Genomic DNA, 9861 nt, shown 5'->3' with positions numbered 1-9861 from the left:
GCGGAGGGTCAGCCAGGAGAAGGAGGCACAGAAAGGGAGAGAGGAAAACCCAAGGGAGGCCGAGTGAAGGGCGTTTACGAAAGCCGGGGGGCACACCGTGGCCCTTCCAAGTGTTCCTTCTCACGCCCCGCCTTCCCGCTCCAGAGTCATCACTCCACGCCTGGCGGGGCCACGCGTCCTCCTTGCTATGATCAGTGTTTCATTACAGCTTAATCTTCTCAGAGCCCTGGGTTACGCTAACTCTAACACAGAAAGCAAAGGTTAATAAGCTCAGACACAATAATTGCTCAAATATCTCTCCACACGCACAATGTCACGCTACAGCCACGAGAACTGACTGTGACAGGTGCATGCTGAGGCCACCAGAACACAGAGTGAGCGGCCCAGTGTCATGGAAACCGATTAGAATGATTGCATTAGTTGAAAACGGAAGGCAAATTGTAAGGTCCTTTAAAAAGAGATAAAGAAGTCACCACTCTCTGATGAACACAAGTCACCTGTGAAGAAAAGACGAAAGATCTTGAAATGAAAAAAAATAAACAAACAAAAAAACAAAAACAAACAACAACAACAACAACAACAAAAATATATATATATATATATATCTATCATCATTAGGAATCAGTAAATCTTAAAACGGGACATCTGATTTACCATTTTCAAAAGGAAAGTAAAAATTTTTTTAAAGATTTTATTAGGGAATTGGGGGAGGGGAACAGCGCTGGGAAATCGGGGAAGGGGAACAGACACGTTGCTGTCCTTTTGTTCTTCAGTCTAGTTGTGGAGGACGTTGCTTCACTGGCCCAAGTTGGCACCATCATTGTGCTCTTCCCGGGTGAGGCAGATCGGTCACCGGCCATTGGATGGCCGCTCACGGGGGCTCACAGCAGCCCACTGCAGCCTATGCCATCGACTCACGGCAGCCCAGCTCCAGGTCGAGCTGTTGTTCACCATCTTAGCTGTAGAGGGCAGTGTCACTGGTCCTCATATGTGACATCTGAACACGAGGCCCTGCTGCTCAGAGCTCACGCTCCCAAGTGAACTCTTAACCAACGAGCCACTCGGCCGGCCCAAGAAAATAATTTTTAAAGTACAGGACTTGAGAGGTGCCGAGATACAACCTACAGCTATGACAACAGGGAGAAATCTGATAAAATTTCTCACGATAACCAAATGAGCTGAAGAGTATACTTGCCAAGCCACCTAGAATGTGTCCCGAAATGAAACGTAAGAGATGACGTTCGTATCAGTCTACTTAAAGCACTGCATTGGGAACCGTGATGAGTAGGGATTCCTCAGTGGTCAAGATGTCCTAAGTTTCTTCCCAATACTTTCGCACACAGTAAATCCAATTAATGCAAAACCTATTCTGTCTAGTCCCTTCGTGTTCTAAGTTAATGAGATTTTCATGCAGTCTATCCGGTAACAGCTTCATGTCCCTTCTTCATTTCCTCAGGTGCTCACAGCCAAAGGGGCTTTCAGCAAGAAAAAAAACACAGAAAATACTCCTTGTTTTTCATAAAATGTTAAACCCACACATCCAAACCTCAAAGCCAAGGACAAAGTACGGAGTCAACAAGTGTGTCATTCTTAGTGAAACTAGTTTAACAAACCTACGTTGGTCTCCACTGCACCCGTGTATGGGGCCAGCCCTCACCGCCTTCCAGAACATGTGTGGTTGCGAGGCTCTGGCCTGTCAGCTCCCCGTCCCCAGCCTGTGACGCACTCACTGTGGCCCAGGGTGCCCCGTGGGCAGCATGTACCCACTGGTCCTGGCCCCTCGTGAAGTCCGTCTTCAGCAGCGAGGTGCAAAATGTTTCACATGGTTTGCAGAGGCTTCGGGAATCTCTCGCGTCTGCTCCCTTTTGGCGCCTCCTCGTGGGAAGGCCACCATGGGAGCACCTGAACTCGGCCCCTCTCCCTGCGCCCTGCGGACTCTCGCCCTGCCCGGGCGCCTCTGTACCCTGCAGGCTCCACTGACCTCACATACCTACTCTAAGTTAACACCTGTAACGGTGTGCGTGTGCGTGTGCGTGTGTGTGTGCACTGCATTCAGTGATGTGTTGGTAAATGTTTAACAACTGTCCTGAGAGGGGTGGGGCGAGCCCTCCTTTGTCACCTTTGCTAATCTCTGTGGTGTAAACACTCCCATGTCAGGTCAGGAGTTGGGAAAAGATGTGTGCAGAGAGACTCATGCAACTGGCGCCTGGGAGCCAGAACAAGTCAGGCCGAGTGAACCATTGTGCGTGAACGCAGGTGTGATCGAGCATCCTTTCTTTTTTTTTTTTTTTTTTTTAAAGATTTTTATTGGGGAATTGGGGGTATGGAACAGTGCTGGGGAATTGGGGGAAGGGGAACAGACAAGTTGCTGTCGTTTTGTTCTTCAGTCTAGTTGTGGAGGACGTTGCTTCACTGGCCCAAGTTGGCACCATCATTGCGCTCTTCCCAGGCGAGGCACATCAGTCGCTGGCTACTGGACGGCCGCTCACTGCGGCTGCTGGCCGCTCACGCTGGCTGCTGGCTACATACAGTAGCCCATGGCAACCCACTGACACAGGGTCTTCAGCCTACGCCGTCGCCGGCGACTCACAGCAGCCCAGCTCCAGGTTGAGCTGTTGTTCAGCATCTTAGCTGTGGAGGGCAGTGTCACTGGCCCTCATATGTGGGATCCGAACCGGGGCCCTCTGGCATCCCAAGCCAGTTCTTAACCATCGCGCCACTCGGCCGGCCCCTCGAGCATCCTTTCTTAAAGCCACATCCTCACGGAGGACCCATCAGTTTTCTCCAATCGTGGGTCAATTGTTTCTGCATTGCAATCTCTTCAGTTCCCCGTTTCTCTTTCTTTTGAGTGGATTTAGAAGCCAAAGATGCCTGTGAAGCAATCATAATGCAGGATACTTTTAATTTTTGCCATGTCCCCTCCTTTACATTTACCTTTCTTATAACAAAAAAGGAGGATGTATCCTCATATGTTCACCGCAGCATTAATCCAACAGTCAAAAGCTGGATGCAAACCAAGGGACCGATGATGAATGGATGGATAAGCAAAATGTGGTCCACGATACAACGGACTATTACCCAGCCTTACAAAGGAAGGAAGGAAGGAAGGAAGGAAGGAAGGAAGGAAGGAAGGAAGGAAGGAAGGAAGGAAGGAAGGAAGGAAGGAAAGAAATTCTGACACCTGCTACAACATGGCTGAACCTTGTGGACATTATGCTACGTGAAAGACAAGTCCTGTGTGATTCCACTTAGATGAGGTATCAAGGTCAAGTACATGGGGACAGTAAGTAGAATGGCAATTGCCAGGGTCGGGGGGAAGGAGGATGAAGGAGTTTTGTTCAATGGTCCAGAGTTTCAGTTTTGCAAAACAAAAGCAGTTCTAGAGATTGGTTGCACAGCAATGTGAATGCACTTTACTGCACCGAACACTAAAAATTAATAAGATGGTAAGTTGTGTTGTATGCTAAGCGTATTTTGCAACAATTTAAATTTCTTTTTAAATTTTATAAAAGGGGGATATTCAGAGAACCAAACTAAACTTTGGATGCTAAAAGTACAATAGCTGAAACTGCAGATTTCTAAGAAACACTTAAATCACCTGACTTCACAGTTAGCAAATGCTGAAGCCGCAATGGAAGCCAGCGTGTCCCTAGAACCCACACTGTCAGCCACTTACACGTCCTTAGATGAGGCTGGGTCACGAGGCTGCCCGGAAAAATGAGGATTTGGAAAACTAGAAGTGCAGACTTTGCACCACAGAAGATGCAAACTGGCATAGACGGCATTATAAAAAGCTTGGGATGGAGGTCTCCAGTTGTCAGAAAGATTCTGAGAAGGGACCCACCGCAAGCCATGTCAACTTCAAACGTCTTCCAATTTCTCCAGCTCATGCTTAGATTCATCAGGTCAGGTCTCTGCATTTTAGTGTAGAAACCACGGCCCCAGGATGGGCAGGGAGAGAGTCACATTGGGGGTGACGTGAACTTCACAGCCATCAAGTCCAATAGGCTGGCTTTCCAGAACAGGAAATACCAGACCAGGAGTGGCGTGTCCCGACCAGGCAGGATGGGGCTGGAGCTCACCTTCTCCGGCCAGCACACACCTCTGACTTCTGCGTGGTTTGGAAAGGTTTCTTGGAAAGGCTGGCAGTGTGGTGCCAAAGGCAGTGAGCAGAGAGAAGAATCGGAAGGCAGAAAACTGCCCGCTAAGGCTTCAATAGTTCTTTGAACTTTTTCTCCAAATTTGGATTCTTTGACCTTCTCAAAGGCCTGGGGAAATGACACACTGACACGAAACATGTGCCTGGTGGGTTCCATCTGCCCGGAGGGAATTAAATACAACATGAAATCACAATCACAACACCACCAGGTCAGAAGCATGCGAGCTGTGCTCACCTGTGCTCACCTGTGACAGATCGTAGCCCCCCTCTACCCAGCACATCTGAGACGAGGTCGAATAGGCTAGTGCTGGTCTAAAGCTTCTCAAAACAAATCGGGAAGGTAAGTATTCGTGTTAGTTTTAGAAAACTAAAGGGAATGTAAACTGCCTTTTAACGCGTGTGCCAAGAGACACTCAAGGCACGTTAAGCCATTTACTAATTTCCCACGAGCGCCTAAAAGGCAGAAGCGAAAGCCCTTGTAGATCTTTCTGAATTTATTTTTTGTTCTTCTCTCTGTATTCCAGTCATGCTTCTCCTGCAAAGTTCAGCCCTTTCCAACTTGTGGGCTTCAGCCAGGCCCCAAGACAGTGAGAATTCACATGACAGCAACACTTCTTACTTGTGATTTTACTGCAGTTGGTATGGAACTCTTAAGACCCCTGGAGTACCAACATTCACAGCTCAGCAGAATATAGACGAGAGAGTGAGAGCTGGAGAGATGAGTTCACTGATATTTTGTTTTTTTACCAAAAAGAAAGTAAAAGCTCCTCTCTATCTAAAGTTCCATGTCATCTCAGTTCCTCAGTGTGTCTCATTTGCCTTTCCCCTGAGGCTCCTGGCCCGTCCTTCCTGAATCAGATGCCCCTCCAGCCCAGGAAGGCTGCCACTGGCTCCAGCTGGCACTGCCCCAAATTGGCCAGCTGGGGCAGCCTGGCACTCCACCTGTCCTCAGCCCTGCCAGCCCTGGAGATGCCACATGGAGACACAGATGCCCAGGGTCTCCCTCTCTGCATGAGCTCCTTCCACAGGGAACAGGCCAGCCGCCCCGCAGTGTCTGTGGACCTGCCCTGTGGGTGCCAAGACTCACCCAGGCTGCTTCCCGGGCTTCTCTGGACTCTGACACCTTCCCCTGCACCTCTCTGTTGCCCCTGGATGGTGAGGACGTCCAGAATGTGCGGTGTGCCTTAAGCTTGCCACACTGACCATCAGAGCATGTGCACGTGGCTTTGGAGATGGGGTCCAGGCGTCAGATCTCAGGTTGTCATCGCTGAGGCAACCTGGGGATCCTCACTTCCAATGGTTTCGGTATTGTCCTCCGTGGGAACCTGTGACAGGATGGGCAAAGCAGAGGTTGCTGGGCTGAACAGGAATGGACACTCAGGCCCTTCCAACTCTCCTTCCTTCCAGCGGCCCCAAGTCACCTCCACAGGGCACAGTTTGGCACCACAGAGCTAACCAAACCTTTCTGTCTTATGCGTGAGAAGACGGGCTTATGAAGAAGAAAGACTTACCCAGGAGACTCACGCTGGCGTGGGCCCAGGCTTGTCTCCAGTGGGTTTCTTAACTCCATGGTCTTATCCTTTCTGCCACCCTCCCTCACCCAGAAGACATTAGCAGGAGCGGCCTCTCCCTAGGTCACCTGCTATGCTGCCCCCTTTGGGTCACTGTGTTCTTCTTGACCCCAGCTGCCTCTCACCCAGCTGCTTTTTAGTGTGTGTGAATTTTCATTCAGATGCAGAGCACGGTCCATTTGCTAAGGGACATGTCCGTAAGTGACCAATTCCGGGATGGCCCTGCGTTCCTTACAGCCAATTAGGAGGAAATTATCACTGGAAAGTGCTCCTACCCACGGCCCTGGGACAGAAGCCAACGTGTAACATGAAGTCTTACCTCACCAGGCTCAGCAGACGGCGAACAGGTTTAAATCCAATTCAATAAAATATTTGATGTAGAGACTGAAGCTTTAGGACCATAAATTCCCGTTAGCGGACCGGAAAGAGGTTGCTCCACATACATCACTCACATCCTTCCTCCTCCATTACCGACAGCACTAGGTGTTGGGAAACATAGGGGGTTTTTTGAAGACACACCAACTTGTGTTCAAATCCAAGCTCCGTCACTTTTAAAGCGTGTGACCTCAAGGTCATTCATTCTCGTGTATCTAAAATAGAGACAACAATACATCCCCGCAGGGTTGTTGGAATTCAAATCGTGAAAACTTGTACAGCATCTACCTGGCACATAGTAACTACTCAATAAACAGTACCTACTATTACTGTGCCAGCAATTTCTACGTCTGCTTAATATTTATTAAGACAAATATGTACTGTTGCAGCTAGCAAGTAAGTATGCCTGCCATGTATATTCCAAACATTTTGCTACATCTTAGGCAGGTCCCAAAGAACTGCTAAAAGTAGCCTTTGCCATCAAAATAACTCACAGGGTAGGTGAAGAGAAAAATTAATAGATATTCTAAGACTAAAATAATTTCAAATGGCTTAAAAATAAAAGCAAACAGTGAAATCACAAGCCAGAAGAAAAATAGGATATAAAAAAATGAAATGTATCTTGGAATGGGGAAAAACTTTCAAAGCAAAATAAGAAAGGCAGGAACGCAAAAAAATGGTTCTAACAGCCTTATTCGTAATCGTCAAAGCTGGGAAGCAACCAAGATGCCCCCCAGTAGGTGCTGGATAGAATGTGATCCATCCAGACCATGGAGTATTGTTATTCAGTGCTACAAGGAAATCAGCTATCAAGCCATAGGAAGACGTGGAGGAAACTTAAACGCTTATTCCTAAGTGAAAGGAGCCAATCTGAAAAGGCTACATGGTGTGTGATTCCAACTGTATGACCTTCTGGAAAAGGCAATACTATGGAGACAGTCAACAGATCCGTGGTTGCCAGGGGACGGGAAGAGGGGGGTGAACAGGTGGAGCACAGAGGACTGATGCTTAGGCCAGCGAAGCTGTCCGATACGGCACTATGGCGGTGAGGACCCGTCATTATACATTTGACCAGATGTGACAACACCAGGAGAGGACAGGGACACATGAGGAGGTGGAGGGGAGCCCAGGGCCAGCCACCTCACCTATGCAAATACCTGCAAGTCTCCAGAAGTTTAAAAGTACAAACATTTAAATCTTTGTGACATCCGTGTATGCAGAGGTGCTGAGAAAGCCTGCGTCCGACTGACTAACACAGTGGGCGTTTCCCATGGAAGTCGGCCTCAGGTGAAGGCAGAGTGAGAGCCCACGGGTGCCATTTGACTTAACAGATTAGAGCAAGAGCTTTCCAAACGGACCGATGCCTCACCTCAAGAAATGACACTCTGGGCCGGCCAAGTGGCTCAGTTGGTTAAGAGTTGGCTTAAGAGTGCAGCTCTGAGCAACAGGTTCGCCAGTTTGATTCCCACATGGGCCAGTGATGCTGCGCCTGAGCTGAGCTGTCGCTGAGCTGCCAACAGGTGGCAGGATGGCTCAGCTGGTGTAACAACAAGATTGCCTGTTCAGTGGTGGGCTACGCCCACCTGCAACTAAGACTGAACTCGGCACCTTGAGCTGAGCTGCTGCTCGGATGGCTCAGTGGATAGAGCGTGTGCTCTTAACAACAAGGCTGCTGGTTCAACTCCCGCATGGGATGGTGGCTACGCCCACCCACAACTAAGACTGAACACAGCACCTTGAGCTTAGAGGCCACAAGCTGCTGACAGGCAGCCAGATGGCAACTGGTGCCTTCCCCAACACAGATTCAAGGACAACTTGTCTGTTCCCCTCCCCCAATTCCCCCCAAAAATCTTTAAAAAAACAAGAAAAAGAAAAAGAGAAATGACACTCATTTGGATGGGACGTGGAGGCTGGGAGGGAACTTCCGAGCCCCGTGTAAGAGGCGGTGGACTGTGGAGCCTCAAGCCTGGCTGTGGATTCAGGCTGTGGATGGGGCTTGGGTGGAAACGCCACCCCATCCGAGGCAAGAGCCACTTCACCTGCCTGATCAGTAAAATGAGCGGGGATAATAGTATTACCTACCTCATAGGGTTGTCCAGAGAACTAAACGAGTTAATGTTTACAAAGTGCTTAGAACCACAACTAGCAGGAAACACAGGCAGTAGAATTATCACTTATATAAAAAAATGTTTTACCTGCTCCTTTACAGACGAGAGAACAGCAGACCACAGAGGTGCAATGATTCCCCAAGTGCGTTTAGCTAGTGAGTGACCCTGTTCTCCAGGTCCTTCACCCACCGCGAACGTGTCCTTGGGAGCAAACAGGATCCCACAGAGCATCAGAGCGTCTGCAGACTCAGCAACACCCGCACCGTCCCACCCCACGCCCTCACAGCCTGACCCAGAGCTCACGTCCCCCTTCAGGAGTATAATCAGACTGCACACAGGGAGCCGGCCAGGTCTCTAGAATTTCAGCACTTTAGCATTATCAAATGCCATTTAACTTGCCATTTCCTCCTGAAAGAAGAAATAAAGGGGAAAGAAAGGGAGGGAGGCAGGGAGGAAGGGAAATCTCTCCAACTACTTTGCAGTCTTGTTGTCACTATAAAATGAGATAATATATTTTAAATGTTAAAGCGTGCTGCATAAATGTCAAGTAGGGGAAAATGGATCCCATAGTGCTGACTTCCAATGAGCACTTATGAATGCTATTAATTAAACAGGCTCGTGTGACTTCCTGACATTGAACTGCGCTCTAGGTAATTCATGCGGATGGACCCAGAGGACCTGAGATCTTCTGGGAAATATGATAAAAATGCGTGATATCTGCCAGGAAGACTTTGTTCTGTGGAGAGAGACTACTTTGAGCCAAAAGCAGGCTGGGGGGGCGCAGGTCTTTGAGGAGAGGCAGGAAGTGGGTCCTACAGAGGGGCACGCACCGCCGGCCACTTCCGGGCCTTCGCTGAGGGCAGCTCTTCTAATGTGTGTAACTGCTGTTCATCCCACTGGGCTTCCCGGTCTCCAGCAAATGCATCTCACATTCGGAACACAGAGTTGGTTCTGTAAAGGAAACCTTTCAGAGGCTGTAAATCATCTGTGCCTGAATCACTTTCCATGGCCTGCTACTTCCCGGCTCCTCTCACGGTTGTGGCAGTTACCTCCACATGCCTGTTAGTCGGCACTGACACCCCAGATTTACTGCACTTACTGGTCCTCGCCTCTCCCACCCCCAACAAGGGGATACAGAACCCTGGAGTCCCAGGCTCACCTGCTCCCTAGCTGACACTGCCCCACTGGCTTCCTTATACACACTGTTTCCTCCTATCACCTCAGGGCCTTTGCACGAGCACTTGTCTCTGCCTAGACCCACCCTCTCTTGATGACCACACGGATGCCTTCCACAGATCCTCCAAATGCTCAAATATCTCTTTAGGCAAAGGTGCCTTCACATACCGCCCAATTTAAAATCGCAACTCTTTCCCCAACCCAATCCTCCCCATTCCCCTTACATGCTTTAATTTTCTCCATAGAACTAACACCCACTGATATGGTTTATTTAATATGCATCTCTCTCCTCCAGAGGGGAGGGGTTGTGTCCATGTTTATCTGAGAGATGTGTGCTCAGGACAGCTCCTAAAGTAACTGGCCCTTAGAAGATACTCTAAATGCATGAAAAGACTCTAACTAGGAAACGGAATTTTTTCTCCTAGGAAGGCCCAGGAGAGCACGGGAAGAGCAATGATCTACAGTCAGAAGG

The 9861-nt window shown here is 49.0% G+C and overlaps 1 long non-coding RNA gene across 1 annotated transcript; it reads right to left on the bottom strand.

Annotated features, from left to right (window-relative positions):
- Positions 1 to 2688: 2688 nt before the first annotated feature.
- Positions 2689 to 6119, bottom strand: LOC109384717 (uncharacterized). Its single transcript, XR_002124474.1, has 3 exons — positions 6050 to 6119; positions 5247 to 5484; positions 2689 to 2871 (listed from the first exon to the last, which is right to left on the bottom strand). It is a non-coding gene; the product is annotated as an uncharacterized LOC109384717 (long non-coding RNA).
- Positions 6120 to 9861: the final 3742 nt, after the last annotated feature.

This window comes from Hipposideros armiger, unplaced genomic scaffold, assembly GCF_001890085.2.
Source record: "Hipposideros armiger isolate ML-2016 unplaced genomic scaffold, ASM189008v1 scaffold_100, whole genome shotgun sequence".
NCBI classification, from domain to species: Eukaryota; Metazoa; Chordata; class Mammalia; order Chiroptera; family Hipposideridae; genus Hipposideros; species Hipposideros armiger.
This window is presented reverse-complemented; position numbering and strand designations above follow the sequence as displayed.